This window comes from Cynoglossus semilaevis, chromosome Z (assembly GCF_000523025.1).
Source record: "Cynoglossus semilaevis isolate Cse_v1.0 chromosome Z, Cse_v1.0, whole genome shotgun sequence".
In the NCBI taxonomy this organism is placed as follows: domain Eukaryota; kingdom Metazoa; phylum Chordata; class Actinopteri; order Pleuronectiformes; family Cynoglossidae; genus Cynoglossus; species Cynoglossus semilaevis.
In genome coordinates this window covers 10,697,049-10,703,438 of record NC_024328.1, presented here as the reverse complement: position 1 = coordinate 10,703,438, position 6,390 = coordinate 10,697,049, and positions in this window count along the sequence as shown.

Below are 6,390 nucleotides of genomic sequence, written 5' to 3'. Positions count from 1 at the left end.
GTTTTAGTACTATATGTTCTTCAGTTTTCTAAAGTAGTTTTATTTACTTCCTAGCTTTTTTTTTACTATTTATTTATTAATTTTGGTAAGAAGAGAGGTTGGCTCGACTGTGTGCTACTAATCAACCATTTAGTTAATCAGTTAGTCTAAGACCACCCTCCAGTACTGCGTATTCATACTAAAAAGGATGTACTCTGATGCAGGCTACTCCTTATTGTAGTAAATCAGTGACGGGTTTTAAAGTTAGACAAATATCTAACGTCAACAGCCTGACCTTCAGTGTTGAGATGAAAAATAACAGCGATTTGATTTGAAAAGAAAAACGCGTGTTTCTGTGGTTTATAGATAAAATCACAATACGCCGGGAGTCGGATTGACTTGTTTCTGTTCTGTCGTGTTTTGTGCAGGACTTTAGAAGTTTCTTCTTTAAAGAAAGAAATCCTGGCGACGTGTATTACCGCGAAATAACAAGAAGAGATGACGGAGAAGAATCAGATTCTAAAGGAACCCTTCATTCCATCCGCCACTTTCTGTCAGCCGGCGTTCGTCTCTGTGATTCATGTCAGACAAAGGAAAACAAACGGGCCGCTGCCTGAATATTTAATGCGTAACGTCTGACAGTGACCGAGACGTTCGTGCCTGCGTTTGGTGTCGGCTGCGCGATGAGAATGCGTTTGATATTTGATATTCTGAGCAAAAAAAAAGAAAAGAAAAGTCAGATTTCAGAAAAGTTTTCTTTGACAAATCTGCTTTGTTAAAGTCTGGTGAGATCTGAGGCAACAGTTTGGCTTTTCCTGTTTTTTTTTGTTTTGTTTTTTGTTTGTTTGTTTGTTTTTTCTTCTTTACTCTGCATGATACGAAAGCAGCGCCACCATCGATCTGCTGAACAGCAACACAGATGTAAAAAGATAAAACAAAATGTTGAAAATCATAAAGTTAGCATTAAGTCGATAACATTATGACGACTAATTTGCCTCAACATGGGCAAACTATGGCCCGTGGGCCAGATACGGCCCGCTGGACTTTCTAATCTAACCTAAACATCTTACAAAGGTATGGTAAAGACTGTCCTTAATCCTTCTGTTTCATGCATTACAACAAATCGACTTGATGCCACTAGATGGCAGCCTACATCAAATGTGCCAATTTTGTTTTGACTGTTTAGGTTTAATTTTGTACATTTTACTTTTCTTTATATATATCTATATATATATATAGATATATATATATATATATATAATCTGTTTGTCCTTGGTCAATTCAATAGTCTGGAGAGTCCACCAGAGGGCGCTCTATGACTGTATGAAGCCCGTAAATGCCAATGCAGAAAAAGTCGATGGGGCGAATGTGATGTCAATCAGCAAAGGTCACATGGTACTCATAAGTACAGGAAGTACCGCTTAATTTAATATTAATATAAAGTTAATAAAGATAGAGATACAGCCTGTAATTCTGTTTTTATTTTTATTTTTTATTCTTGACTGATTTGAACAAGAATAAAATAAGAGAATAAAAGAATAAAAAACTAGTCCAGTTCAACACCTCAATGGAGTGCACTTTGCACTGGCCAGCATTGTGGGTTTGGAGCGAGGGCAGGAAAGGATGAAGGGACACAGGAAGCTGGACACATTAGCTGTTGAGTTGAGAGACATCTAATAGAAATACAGAAGTGTGATATGTTTAAATAATTCTTTAAATGTATTGATATTCTACTTAATCTCAGATGTTTATGAACTATTTTGATTATGATGTGCCTTTGTTGCAATAATAAAGACAGAGATTATTATTGATTCCAAATGTCAGCTTCAAATATCACCAGAGGAGGAAGAATAAATAAAGTGCAGCGTCTAAAATGTAGAACATAATAACGCACATCATCGGCATAGGCTTTAAATATTTGATAGAAAGATTAAATGGTGAAGGAAGAAGGAAAGGGGAGGGGCTGAAGTACATGACTTTTTTTTTCCTACCAAAATGTCATCATGTTACAGCCTCCAGGGCCGTCGCTGCGCTTTAAATCCAATTTCCCAGAACGTCTTAAGGTTTATGGGCCAAATGATCTAGCTGAGGTATTACTGTACAGGAAGACAAGGAGAGGGTGAAATGAAACATTATCACAAGGTTGTGCCACTGTCGGGCCCTCCACCAGGCAGGCGGCGCTGACGCCGGGCATCAATCTGAAACACTGTGCGGTTTAATGATACAATGAATTATGATTTTGATAATGGCAGGAGCGACTGCCGAGCTGTCTGCACCTCCCCAAGCCTGTTCTGACTAGAGGTTAGAGTCGCAGAAGGTCAGTAGAGTGGGTCGTGCATCACAGTCGTAGTCTTTATTTCCCATTTGCAGAGGCCTTGGCCGAAGCACGATCACCGTAAAGAAAACGGAGAGAGAGAAGTGAGGGGAAATGGGAGGTGTTTTATTTCAGCCAAGGCTTTCATGGCTTTTATTTACTCTCTTTTTTTTTTGTCATTTAAAAATGGTTAAAGGTAAAACTCGGTGAAAATTGCATCTGGATATAAATGTTGATATATATATGTGTGTGTGTATATATGCCGAGAGGGTTAGAGGGAGAATTGTGTATTTCCAGAAATCAGATGTAAATTTCAAATATTTCCTTCAGGCTTCTTATAGAAAAACAGATCGTCATCTCATCTGTTTTTTCTTTTACTTTCTTCTTTTCCATAGAACACAGTGACAAAAGCACAGATGGTCAGATTTTATTGCCAGATATTTTTGGATTCAAAAAATGGAACCCGATGCATAAAGAACACTTTCCCAACATCTTGGCTTTCACTGGAGAAAACATGCTTTTATACCTGGTTATGTTCCTCCTTCTTAAAGATTGGGATAAATATCTGAGCTAAGTTTTGGTTTCTTTTTTTCAACTTACTGCTAAATTTTAGCAATGACGAGGCCAAATGTTAATAATTGCATCACATCATTTTACCACTCCTGTGTCAATGTGTCTCATGCTAGCTTTGAGCTAACTCTTTGTTCATATAGCCTAAGTTATATTTACATAAATTTTAGCTAATAACTTGTTAATATTGAAAATATTACAGACTAACAATGCGCTATGGTCTGTTATAGCTAGCTTATGTTTATGCTAGATACTTAGCTATGTAGTTGTTTTTTGACAACTGTTTTCAACTCTGTTGTGGTTAGCAATCAGCTAATTCTGTATAATACTGCTGTGCTAAGTATGGAATGTTTGACGTTATAGGCTTAGCGAGTAAAAACAAATCGCCTTAAAACTTTGATAGTGAGATGGTTTTTTCTTGTTTGTTTATTGTTGGGTTTTTGGTTTTCGCACTCTTTGAGGTTTTGTCTCATCCAGAGTCCATAGTCTATGAAATCTGAAGAGAAAGAAAGAAGAGAGAAACAGCACAATCTCTGACATTACTTGTAAAAAAACTTGTGTTGCCATAGAAACAGGGCTTTGAGGATCATCAACAATCACAGCGTCTTTAACCCTTGATTTGTTAAGGGTCACTTTGACCCGTTTCGGTTTTTGTGTTGACCAAAGTACTGGTTATCCTTTCTTTTTCTTCATGAACTTTTGTGACTTGTCACTTTTCTCATGCCATTTTTTTGACAAACACACCAAAAATGAGCTCCAGAAGGTTTACAGCTGAAGAAGCTTCATCACATGTTTTGATTTTGAATAGTGACGTAGAGAAAGAGATTTTAGAGACAGAGGACAATGTAATTGATAATCCAGATGTCCAGTTTTCCGACAATGAGGAGGATTCAGAGGACGAGCCTGCCATTGTGTCTCCATCGGATGAAAGCCAAGGAATGCAGCAATCATTATCCACAGAGGGGACATGGACATCTAAAGATAGTAATATAAAATGGTCAACATCACCACACCAAAGCCGAGGTAGACTGTCATCTTCTAATGTTATCAAGATGACTCCCGGTCCTACAAGATTCACATGTTGAAATTCTACTGCTGTTGAACAATCCTGGTCCCCATGTTAGTGTAGATGACTGCCTTGTACCACTCAGGGGGCGCTGTCCTTTCAGACAGTACATGTCCAAGAGAGGACAGTAAAACAAGTACCTCTTGTGTGAAAAGCAGGAGAATTACATCTGCAGAAAGCACACAGTTACATTCTGCCCATCATGTGGAGAGCATTGAAAATGGGCAGGTTAAATGAATAAACAACTTTCCTTTGAACAAACTAAGAACAAAATTTGTTTTTTATTTAGTTTTTAAATGTAGTGTTGAAATTAAAAATGAATTGTTATGTCTCCTTTATACATGTTTATATAATCTAAAATAAGGTTGTTAGTGGTTAAACCTGTTTTTTACTGTTTTGAGTGGATTTGTACAGTACGGGTCAAAATGAAAACCTGTTCCAACGTTGTTTTCTGTCAGAGTGCACTGACCACGATGAGAGAAGAAACTATAACGAGTCACGCGATCTCTAACCGACGACTCTAACTCCACTAGATTACAGTTTTCGTATCATTAGCTCGCTGATGAAACCGTCTGCAGTTCTGATCATTACTGAGGGAATCATTAGTCTGCTCGTTTCTTCAACGTTCCTTCCTTCATTAAACTTTCTTTTCATATCCTCTTGTCCCGCTCATCGCTCCGTTCCTGCGCCATTGTTCAAAACATAAAACAAGTCCAGAAATTCACGGGATTCTTTGAGAATCATTGGTTTAAAGCAATTAAATTTCTTCCGGCTAATCCACGCGGCTAAGCCTCAAATCCAGAAACGAGACCGCTGGAGATGTTGGACTGGAGTGATTTTTTCATTCATGTTAAATGAGCTGAAAAACGTTTAACATATGAGTTAAATGTAACTTTTCAAACTCCTTGATAAAGTATAAGTGCTGTGATTACACACAGTGAGACGTAGCGTGTCAACTTCCTCAGATCATTAATCTGGTGGAATTTTTTTTCAGATACTTAGAATAAGAAGTCGTCTTATTAAATCCAAAAGTAGCGATTTTCTAAAAAAAAAAAAATTGTTACCGCCTTTTCTCGGGGGTCTTTCATACACTGTCAGAAAAGAAATAGCCATTTTCATTTAAATAAGCGACTCTTCTTTGTGATTGGCTACGCTCTGATTAATTTGGTCACAGCTCATTGATAAGTTAAATCGTTTAAGCTGGTATTTAACGTTATAATTATAGTTTGGTTCTCCGGGGAGAAGTTGGAGAGATTCATTTGAAACACAGTTTGTTTTGACATGTAGTACCAAATTATTACCACGTGAAGGAGCCAGAGGACTAGATATGAAAGCAACAGACTATTATTTAACTTATATAGTGATTTCCTATAGTAATATATATATACAGTATATATATATAATATTATATTAAATAATACAACTTCTTAGCGAAAAAAAATTGAATTATTTGATTCTGTGAAGTTGACAGATCTTTTAAAGTCCAGGTTAATTATTGATGGACATTCGGTCTGCTTGGTATGGTAATAATAAAGTAACAATACAGAGATAATAGGGGAATTTATATGCTTATTATTAAGTATATCTGAACATGTATTAGAGATTAATGTGGACATGATGTACTGCCGATGTAAAGTTTCAATATGTGTATAAAAAGTTAAGCCTAATGTAGCTTAGTTTGGTTCATCTGTATCTCAAAAGAACCACCCGTAGTAGAGTAAAAAACAATCTTCAAATTACACCCCACAGTAACAGTAAATTCCTGTCACCAGGTGTTTTATTTTGCTGCTGTTGTTCTTCTTGATCAACAGCAGATAATCTTTAAAAAAAAGGACAAAGGTCTTGACAGCTATCTATACTCTTTGACCCTGGGATGTCTTCAGAGAGCAGAGGAGAGAAAGCTGCAGTCACAGTTCAAAATCTTCATTGCTCTCACACCTTTTTTTTTTTTCCACTGAAGTCATTCCAGTTTTGTCTCTATTTCCGACCGTCTTCACGTTCATTCCATTTGCTGTCTAATCGTAGCCTGAATGCAGTACAACCTGTCGTTGTTGGGGGTTTCTTTTGTTTGTTTTTTTACCACTACATCCTTCTACAGGTTTATCTTGCCTGTTACGGGAATGATTACAAGATCAGCAGCATTCATTGGCTGATCACAGGGCTGACACAACTGCTTTCTCGGAAATGTGTAGTGTGTACCTAAAACTGTTTCCGTCAACATTCAAATTCAATATTAACTATTGACTAACTAATTGAGATTTTTGTGTATACTTTAAAGAAAACTCCGATTACCTAATAAAGTTGCTTTTCCAGGTTTTGATGGTGTTTTAAATAGAAAACAAACAACAAATGGATAAAGAGGTTGTTTCACCATGAGAGCATCAAACATGTGCTGTTGAAGCTAACAGGATAATAACTAGTTAACTAATAATAATAATAACTAGTTAACTAATAATAATAA